Below are 8,847 nucleotides of genomic sequence, written 5' to 3' on the forward strand. Positions count from 1 at the left end.
CGCTCCCAAGAGAAGGAGGTGGGTGGCGGTGGTCGGGGACTCTCTCCTCAGGGGGACTGAGTCATCTATCTGCCACCCCAACCGAGACGTCTGCTGCTTGCCAGGAGCTAGGATTCACGATGTGATGGAAGCCCTTGGATCGCTACCTCTTCCTGCTTCTCCACGTGGGCACCAATGATACTGCCAAGAATGACCTTGAGCGGATCACTGCAGACTACGTGGCTCTGGGAAGAAGGATAAAGGAGTTTGAGGCTCAAGTAGTGTTCTCGTCCATCCTCCCTGTGGAAGGAAAAGGCCGGGGTAGAGACCGTTGAATCGTGGAAGTCAATGAATGGCTACGCAGGTGGTGTCAGAGAGAAGGCTTTGGATTCTTTGACCATGGGATGGTGTTCCAAGAAGGAGGAGTGCTAGGTAGATACGGGAGCCACCTAATGAAGAGAGGGAAGAGCATCTTCACAAACAGGCTCACTAACCTAGTGAGGAGGGCTTTAAACTAGGTTCACCGGGGGAAGGAGACCAAAGCCCTGAGATAAGTGGGGAAGTGGGATACCGGGTGTCACGGAGTCCCCGGGTGATGCTCTGGAACTGCTCCCCACGAAGCCAGTCAGGACTCTGGGGAAGTCTCCTTTCTGTGAGCAGCCTGTCTCCAGGACACACAGCTTACACAGCTTCCACCTTCCTGGGTCTAACCTCAGAGCATTCAGCCTCCTCTCTGCCCCTCTGTGCGCTTCCCACAGCGAGTCCGCCCAGGCGGGCTCCTGGGGAAGCCAGAGGGCCCTGCACCCCAACTCCGCAGTCAGATGTGACTCTTAGCGAGCCAGTAAAACAGAAGGTTTATTAGATGACAGGAACATGGTCTAAAACAGAGCTTGTAGGTGCAGAGAACAGGACCCCTAAGCCGGGTCCATTTTGGGGGGCAGTGAGCCAGATAGCGACGTCTGCACTTCACTCCACGTCCCCAGCCAGCCCCAAACTGACTCCTCCTCCAGCCCCTCCTCCTCTGGGCTTTGTCCCTTTCCGGGCCAGGAGGTCACCTGATTCCTTTGTTCTCCAACCCTTTAGCTCTCACCTTGCAGGGGGAAGGGCCCAGGCCATCAGTTGCCAGGAAACAGGGTATTGGCCATTCTCTGTGCCCAGACCCCTGCACACACCTGCCCTCTAGGGCTCTGCAATGATCATACACCCTTATCCCACCACCTAGATACTTAAGAACTGCATAGGAGAAACTGAGGCACCCCCACAATATTCAGAGGTAACATTAAGAACAGTCCCACTTTGTCACACCGGGAGGAAGCATGAGCAAGAGTGCGCGAGAGGGGAGGGCTCCTGCCTCATACTGAGAAAGAGGGATGATCAGTGAGTTATCTCAAGTGCCTATACACAAATGCAAGAGGGAGAACTGGAAATCCTGGCACAGTCAAGGAATTATGATGTGATTGGAATAACAGAGACTTGGTGGGATAACTCACATGACTAGAGCACTGTCATGGATGGATATAAACTTTTCAGGAAGGACAGGCAAGGCAGAAAAGGTGGGGGAGTTGCACTGTATGAAAGGGAGCAGTATGACTGCCCAGAGCTCAAGTATGAAACTGCAGAAAAACCTGAGAGTCTCTGGATTAAGTTTAGAAGTATGAGCAAGAAGGGTGGTGGTGGGAGTCTGCTATAGACCACTGGACCAGGGGGATGAGGTGGACGAGGCTTTCTTCCAGCAACTCACGGAAATTACTAGATTGCACGCCCTGATTCTCATGGGAGACTTCAATCACCCTGATATCTGCTGGGAGAGCAATACAGCGGTGCACAGACAATCCAGGAAGCTTTTGGAAAGTGTAGGGGACAATTTCCTGGTGCAAGTGCTGGAGGAACCAACTAGGTTCAGAACTCTTCTTGACCTGCTGCTCACAAACCGGGAAGAATTAGTAGGGGAAGCAAAAGTGGATGGGAACCTGGGAGGCAGTGACCATGAAATGGTCGAGTTCAGGATCTTGACACAGGGAAGAAAGGAGAGCAGCAGAATATGGACCCTGGACTTCAGAAAAGCAGACTTTGACTCCCTCCGGGAACTGATGGGCAGGATCCCCTGGGAGAATAACATGAGGGGGAAAGGAGTCCAGGAGAGCTGGCTGTACTTGAAAGAATCCTTATTGAGGTTACAGGGACAAACCATCCCAATGTGTAGAAAGAATAGTAAATATGGCAGGCGACCAGCTTGGCTTAACAGTGAAATCCTTGCTGATCTTGAACACAAAAAAGAAGCTTACAAGAAGTGGAAGATTGGACAAATGACCAGGGAGGAGTATAAAAATATTGCTCGGGCATGCAGGAGAGAAATCAGGAAGGCCAAATCACACCTGGAGTTGCAAGAGATGTTAAGAGTACCAAGACGGGTTTCTTTAGGTATGTTAGCAACAAGAAGGAAGTCAAGGAAAGTGTGGGCCCCTTACTGAATGAGGGAGGCAACCTAGTGACAGAGGATGTGGAAAAAGCTAATGTACTCAATGCTTTTTTTGCCTCTGTCTTCACGAACAAGGTCAGCTCCCAGACTGCTGCACTGGGCAGCACAGCAGGGGGAGGAGGTGACCAGCCCTCTGTGAAGAAAGAAGTGGTTCGGGACTGTTGAGAAAAGCTGGATGAGCACAAGTCCATGGGGCCGGATGTGCTGCATCTGAGAGTGCTAAAGGAGTTGGCGGATGAGATTGCAGAGCCATTGGCCATTATCTTTGAAAACTCATGGCGAACGGGGGAAGTCCCGGATGACTGGAAAAAGGCTAATGTAATGCCCATCTTTAAAAAAGGGAAGAAGGAGGATCCTGGGAACTACAGGCCAGTCAGCCTCACCTCAGTCCCTGGAAAAATCATGGAGCATGACCTGAAGCACTTAGAGGCGAGGAAAGTGATCAGGAACAGTCAGCATGAATTTACCAAGGGCAAGTCATTCCTGACTAATCTAATTGCCTTCTATGACGAGATAACTGGCTCTGTGGATGAGGGGAAAGCAATGGACGTGTTATTCTTTGACTTTAGCAACGCTTTTGAATGGCTCGGCAGCAGTTCTGCGGAAAAGGACCTAGGGGTGACAGTGGACGAGAAGCTGGAGATGAGTCAACAGTGTGCCCTTGTTGCCAAGAAGGCCAATGGCATTTTGGGATGTATAAGTAGGGGCATTGCCAGCAGATTGAGGGACGTGATTGTTCCCCTCTATTTGACATTGGTGAGGCCTCATCTGGAGTACTGTGTCCAGTTTTGGGCCCCACGCTACAAGAAGGATGTGGAAAAATTGAAAAGAGTCCAGCGGAGGGCAACAAAAATGATTAGGGGTCTGGAACACATGACTTATGAGGAGAGGCTGAGGGACTGGGATTGTTTAGTCTGAGGAAGAGAAGAATGAGGGGGGATTTGAAAGCTGCTTTCAACTACCTGAAAGAGGATTCCAAAGAGGATGGATCTAGACTGTTCTCAGTGGTAGCAGATGACTGAACAAGGAGTAATGGTCTCAAGTTGCAGTGAGGGAGGTTTAGGTTGGATATTAGGAAAAACTTTTTCACTAGGAGGGTGGTGAAACACTGGAATGCGTTACCTAGGGAGGTGGTGGAATCTCCTTCCTTAGAAGTTTTTAAGGTCAGGCTTGACAAAGCCCTGGCTGGGATGATTTAATTGGGGATTGGTCCTGCTTTTGAGCAGGGGGTTGGACTAGATGACCTCTTGAGGTCCCTTCCAACCCTGATATTCTGTGATTCTATGATTCTATGATTGGTCCTACTATGAGCAGGGGGTTGGACTAGATGACCTCTTGAGGTCCCTTCCAACCCTGATATTCTATGATTCCCTCCCTTTTATTCATGTCATAATTGTAACAGCAAAGGAATCTGCAGGAGCAAAAACTGACCCAAAACTTTATTTCCCCTTCATTCAGGAACATAATACAAACATAACACAGAAGGCAAGGGGATGGGAGAAGCAGGTTTCCAAGTGTTCTGTCTTTCTCAGATGACACATTCCAGCCCCTTGTATGCCTCCATCCTCTATGATCTGCTGGGCTTTGAGAAATGTATTGTCTCATTCTATTAATAATGTGATTATAGCACAATGTGACTGAAATTATACCACTTCCAGACAAGGAAACAACAAAGGAGAAAAGCCATTATTGCATTGGCTGGGAATCAAACCCAGGTCCACTGCTTCAAAGGCAGCTATGCTCACCACTCTACAGCTAGTGTGGGCAGCTTTCCCGTGTGTTATGGGTGCTAGCAAAGGCGGTGACACATAACCATGGAGCTAGTAAGCTGGAAGCCGCCTAACAGCTGGGAGCAGAGTTACCATTCCAGAGTGACTGAAAGGGGCAAAGGTGAAAACGGAGCTCCTTGGGAGCTGGCCCCACACCCAACCCGCCCCCAGGAGAGGGGAACTGAAGCTCAACTTCAATCATAGAAAAATCTTTCCTGAGAAGGAAGGGGACAGCTTGTTTTAAAGCCAAGGTTTGTGTTTGTTCCTGCTACATACAGAGGGGCTGGATAGTGCTGATTCCAGCTCCCAGACTCTGGGACAATAAGGAACAAATTCAGGCTGCCAGTGACCTGCAAGAGGGAGATGATTTTTTCACAGTGACGGACGCCTTGTCCTAAAGGCCTGTGTCTGCCTCCTTCTAGTGACTGTTTGGTACAGGAATGCAGCCCCCACTCCTGGGTCTCTCCTGAGGAAATAAAGTTTCTGTGCAAAAATACCACACAATGGGACTAGGACATAAGGAATGAAACACAAGATGCTTTTTCCATGTGCACTGACTTTGAACTTTGTTGTTTGAGGTGTTGTTATATCTGTGTTGGTCCCAGGACATGAAAGACAAGTGGGGGTGGGGAGATGTCACATAATATTTTTTAAAGGACTAACACAAGAACTAAGGGTCACCCAATGAAATGAACAGGCTGCAGGTTTGAAATGAACAAAAGGAAGTATTTCTTCCTATAATGCACAGTAAACCTGTGAAATTCCTTGCCAAAGGATGTTATAAAGGCAAGACTATAACAGGGTTCAAAAAAACCCTAGATAAATTAATGGAGGATAGGGCCATTGTCACGGAGTCCCCAATCAACTGAGGTACCCCCACAATATTCAGAGAAAACATTAAGAACGGTCCCGCTTCATCATAGCCATCAGTGGCTATTAACTAGCATGGGAAGGGACGGTGTCCCTAGCTTCTGTTTGCCGCTGGGAATGGGCCCAGGGGATGGATCTCTTGATGATTACCGTTCTGTTTATTCATAGAATCATAGAATATCAGGGTTGGAAGGGACCTCAGGAGGTCATCTAGTCCAACCCCCTGCTCAAAGCAGGACCAATCCCCAACTAAATCATCCCAGCCAGGGCTTTGTCAATCCGGGTACTAAAAACCTCTAAGGATGGAGATTCCACCTCCCTCCTAGGGAACCCATTCCAGTGCTTCACCACCCTCCTAGTAAAATAGTGTTTCCTAATATCCAAATTAGACCTCCCCCACTGCAACTTGAGACCACTGTTTCTTGTTCTGTCATCTGCCACCACTGAGAACATCTTGTTTGGAACCCCCCTTCAGGTAGTTGAAGGCTGCTATCAAATCCCCCAAAACTGATGCTCCAGAAGAGGCTTGAACTCACAACCTCAACATCACTCCATGCAGTACAGCTTGATAAATACCATGCACCACCGGAGTCCACACTGACTTAAACCTTCATCAATTTTGGACCTTGACAAATATTAATGGCTTACCCCTAAGAATGGGGTTGTGTTACTTTCCTTATGTCCTGGTGCCATCTTGTGGCCATTTCCTTTCCCTCCTTTTGGTGAAAAGCTTTGGGATTTTGTGTAGAAACTTTATTTCCTCGGCAGAGATGCAGGAGTAGGGGCTGCCTGCATGTATTAAGGACCCACTAGATTAGAAGGTGACTGAGAAACACCCTTAAGACAAGGCAGCCGTCCCTGTCAAAAAAATCATCTCCCGTCTTCACTTGAGTGACAGTCTGAATCATTCCTTATCCGAGCAAAGCCCAAGGACTGGCATCAGCAGCAGCAACAAAACCATCTGTACGTAGCAGGAACCAACGCACAATGTGCTTTAAAAGGAGCTGTCTCCTTCCTTCTGGGGTAAAATTTGCCATTATGGTCATCGATTTTCATTGCCTTCTCTGAGGGCAGAGATGGGGTTGGTGCCACGGCAGGCTAAGATGTGGAGTCCATGCCTCCATCTGTCAGTCACTCTGGGAACCTGTCTGTGCTCACAGTTGACAGGCTACCTCCAGCCTCTCCAGCCAGCTCCTTAGCTCTGTGCGGGGTGAGTCATTTAGCAAGCATCAGTGGCACACAGGAGAGATAATTTGCCAGGTGCATTGGTGGTATAGTGGTGAGCATAGCTGCCTTCCAAGCAGTTGACCTGGGTTTGATTCGCAGCCAATGCAGCGATGTGATGTTTTCTTGGCTGGGAATTGGTTTAATTTCAGTCACATTGTATCATTTTATCAATGGAATGAGAGAATTGATGTCCCAAATCCCAGGAGGTCGTTCAACACCCAGTGGAGGAAGAAAGGGGTGGGACTATACAGTGAGCTGTTGGAGTCATCCTTGTATTACAATGTTTGGTTTATTTTTACGTTTTTTTCCTTTACTTCCCTCTCCCTTTTAGATTTGGAGTCTTTAAGGTCAGAAAGGACCAGCGTGATCATCTGGTCCCACCTCCTGCACCTTGCAGGCCAAAAGACCCCACCCACCCACCCGCTCCTGTAACAGACCCCTAACCTTCAGGGCCGGATTAACTTTTTGTGCGCCTGGCACCAAATATATTTGTGGGCCCGCCTGGGGAATGATTGTAAAAGGGGATGGGGTCAAAAGCGTAGTGGGGCGGGAGCAAGGGTTGGTCCCTGGAGCAAGGGAGGGGCCGGGGTAAACTGCAAGTGCAGCAGGGCTGAGGAGGAGGTAAACAGGATCCTACCCTGCCCCTGCCCACATACTTACCTGGTTCTAGCCCAGTCTCTTCGTCTCTCTCTGCTCTGAGCTGCCCCTGCCTGCGGCAGCAGGACAGGGTCTCTTCCAGCGTTCTGGGGTGGGTGTTGGGAGTGGGAGGAACAGACACTAATGTGGTTACTCCTATAATTGGACTTTTAGTTTCCAGGCAGCACTGCTAACCGGACACTCAGGTCCCGTTTTCTACTGGAGTTTCCAGTCTAAAACTGGAGACCTGGCAACAGGGCTGCCAGGAAAGCCTGGGAGGGGCAAGCAATCATTTTTAAGGGGGTGGGGGGGAAGGGGGAAGCAAGTGGTGGAGAGGAGCTGGTGGGCAGGACCATGTCTGCTGTACTGCACAGGTAGGTTGGAGACTGGGGGAATTAGTCAACACAGTACCCCCAGCCCAGATGACGTGACAGCCAGTGGTGGATTTAGAGTTAGTGGGGGCCCCTGGCCCTGTGCTCAGCTTCATTTCTGGGGCCCCTCCTTGGGATCCAGCCAAGAAAAAGAACATTCTCTCTTATCTCCCCTGCCCCCGTTTGTCATTGTTGTTTTCTTCATCCTCCTATAAGTAATAGAAAGTAAATGAAAATAAAGTGAGTTATCTTGATTGTTCTTGAGTCTAACTTATTTTTCCACAGACCACTTGAAAATTGCGGAGGGTCTTGACGAACCACTTAGTGATCTTTCCACATATCGTAACATGTGTTGGGGTGCAGGGTCTGGCCAGGATCTAGGGTGCGGGAGGGAGCTCAGGGTTGGGGCAGGGGGTTGGGGTGTGGAGCGCTTCCCTGGGGCAGCTCCTGTTTGGTGCGAGGGGTGCAGGTAGGAATGTGGGGGGTGCAGGAGCTCCCGTTTGGTGCTCAGGATTGGGGTGGGGATGGGGGGGTGCAAGAGTCAGGGCATGGGGTGTGGGGGAGATGTGTGGGGGGGAGTAGGGGTCAGGGCGGGGGTTGGGGAGGTGTGAGGGGGGTGCAGGGGTCAGGGCAGGGGCCTGGGTGTGTGTGAGGGGGTGCAGGGGTCAGGGCAGGGGGCTGGGTGTGTGTGAGGGGGGTGCAGGGATAAGGGTGGGCAGGGGGCTGGGGGTCTGGGTTGGGGTCATGGGGGTGCTCATGGCAGGGGGCTGGAAGGGGTATGCCCCTATTCCAGCTCCTTCCCCAAGGCCCTGCCCCCACCTCTTCTTCTGCTCCTCCCCGGAGCGGGGAGCTCGCTGAGGCTCCGCTCTTCCCCCTCCCTCCTGCCGGTAAACAGCTGATCAGCGGCAGGGAGAGGGGGAGGGACGGGAACAGAGCACGCTGTGGGAAGAGGCTGCTGGCAGAGGCTGCCCTGCTGCAGCAGGAGCCAGGAGCACCAAGCTTCTGCCCCCACAGGAGAGAGCGGGGCCGGGGGGGTGCAGAAGAGCGGGCTGGGCCCCCTTTGGACCATGGGCCTGGTGCCCTGGCACCAGTTGCGCCATGGTAAATCCAGTACTGGTGGGAGGGGAGGCAGATCTGTGCACTGCCCCCACCCCACACAGCGCATGGAGGCCCTCTGCTCCCCTCCCCCAATGGGTGTGCAGAGATGTGCCAGCAGCACTAAGGTGGCTCCCTGCCCACCCTGCCTCCATCCCTCCCTGCCCCTCCCAGAAGTGGCCGGCCTCCCCTGGGGCGGGGGGAGTGTCTCCATGTGCTGCCCCTGCCCCAAGTACCAACTCCACAGCTCCCATTGGCCAGGAACTGCAGCCAATGGGAGCTCTGGGGGCAGTGCCTTCAGGCAACGGTGCACGGAGACCCCCCTGGCTCCGCCCACCCAGGAACTGCGGCCGGAGAGTTGTGTGAGCTGATCACTTTGGGAGCTGCACTGCCCGGGGTAAGCGCCACCCCTCCTGCACCC

General features: G+C 51.7%; 1 non-coding gene across 1 annotated transcript; it reads left to right on the top strand.

Moving 5' to 3' along the window:
- Positions 1 to 6,359: 6,359 nt before the first annotated feature.
- TRNAG-UCC (transfer RNA glycine (anticodon UCC)) lies at positions 6,360 to 6,431 on the top strand. Its single transcript has one exon. It is a non-coding gene; the product is annotated as a tRNA-Gly (tRNA).
- The last annotated feature ends 2,416 nt before the right edge of the window (positions 6,432 to 8,847 follow it).

This window comes from Eretmochelys imbricata, chromosome 28 (assembly GCF_965152235.1).
Source record: "Eretmochelys imbricata isolate rEreImb1 chromosome 28, rEreImb1.hap1, whole genome shotgun sequence".
NCBI lineage: Eukaryota > Metazoa > Chordata > Testudines > Cheloniidae > Eretmochelys > Eretmochelys imbricata.